This window comes from Musca vetustissima, unplaced genomic scaffold (genome assembly GCF_032173495.1).
Source record: "Musca vetustissima isolate MV318-11 ecotype Yass unplaced genomic scaffold, APGP_CSIRO_Mvet_v1 utg8823, whole genome shotgun sequence".
NCBI lineage: Eukaryota > Metazoa > Arthropoda > Insecta > Diptera > Muscidae > Musca > Musca vetustissima.
This window is the reverse complement of record NW_026886308.1, coordinates 30,362-30,823: the sequence shown is the minus strand read 5'-3', so window position 1 is coordinate 30,823 and position 462 is coordinate 30,362.

The window sequence follows — 462 nt, the reverse complement described above, 5'->3', positions numbered from 1 at the left end:
CGTGCTGAATTAAGCCTAGAGTGATGTATGCCAAGTTTGGAGAAAATCGGTCCAGATTTAGATATAGCTCCCATATATAGTTTCGTCCGATTTCATGTAAATGTTGCCCCAAAGTCCCTATATATCTTTCGATTTGCACGAAATTTGGTACAGCCTAATCATTTAGGTCTAGAATGATGTCTGCCAAGTTTCGTGAAAATCGGTCCGGATTTAGATATAGCTCCCATATATAGTTTCGTCCGATTTCATGCAAATAGTGCCCCAAAGTCCCTATATATCTTTTGCTGTGCACGAAATTTGGTATAACGTGCTGAATTAAGCCTAGAGTGATGTATGCCAAGTTTGGAGAAAATCGGTCCAGATTTAGATATAGCTCCCATATATAGTATCGTCCGATTTCATGTAAATGGTGCCCCAAAGTCCCTATATATCTTTCGATTTGCACGAAATTTGGTACTGCCT